The sequence below is a fragment of the Sinocyclocheilus anshuiensis genome, unplaced genomic scaffold, assembly GCF_001515605.1.
Source record: "Sinocyclocheilus anshuiensis isolate Anshui unplaced genomic scaffold, SAMN03320099.WGS_v1.1 scaffold2808, whole genome shotgun sequence".
In the NCBI taxonomy this organism is placed as follows: domain Eukaryota; kingdom Metazoa; phylum Chordata; class Actinopteri; order Cypriniformes; family Cyprinidae; genus Sinocyclocheilus; species Sinocyclocheilus anshuiensis.
In genome coordinates, this window is record NW_015556043.1 from 155,961 (window position 1) to 156,495 (window position 535).

Below are 535 nucleotides of genomic sequence, written 5' to 3' on the forward strand. Positions count from 1 at the left end.
TCTAGGTCAGTGTTGCTCAACCCTGGTCCTGAGCGCCCCCCAACACTGCACATTTTGTATGTCTCCCTTATCTGACAACCATTTCAGGTCCTGGAGTTTCTTTTAATGAGCTAATGAGTTGAATCAGGTGTGTTTGATTAGGGAGACACGCAAAATGTGCAGTGCTGGGGGGTGCCCAGGACAAGGGTTGAGAAGCACTGGCATAGATGATAGTTTTTACTTTTAAGTTACTGTTAACTAGAAGTTAAAATGTGCAGTCACTATGTTGGGCAGTTGTTGTTGTTTTTTTTGCTGGCTGTGTATTTCGTTTGAGTGTGACATTGGCTCCACTCTTTAATGATAAGGAGAATTTGATTGACAGCTCCATGCACTCAAAAATGTAGGTCTAGCTGTAAGATTTCAGTATTTGAATTGCACATACAATTTCCATCCATTTTGATTACACATTTTTTAAATAAACTAATAAACTAATATGATGCATATTTGTCAGTCATACATGAATAAAACAGGTAAGATTCTGCACCTGTGTGATTTT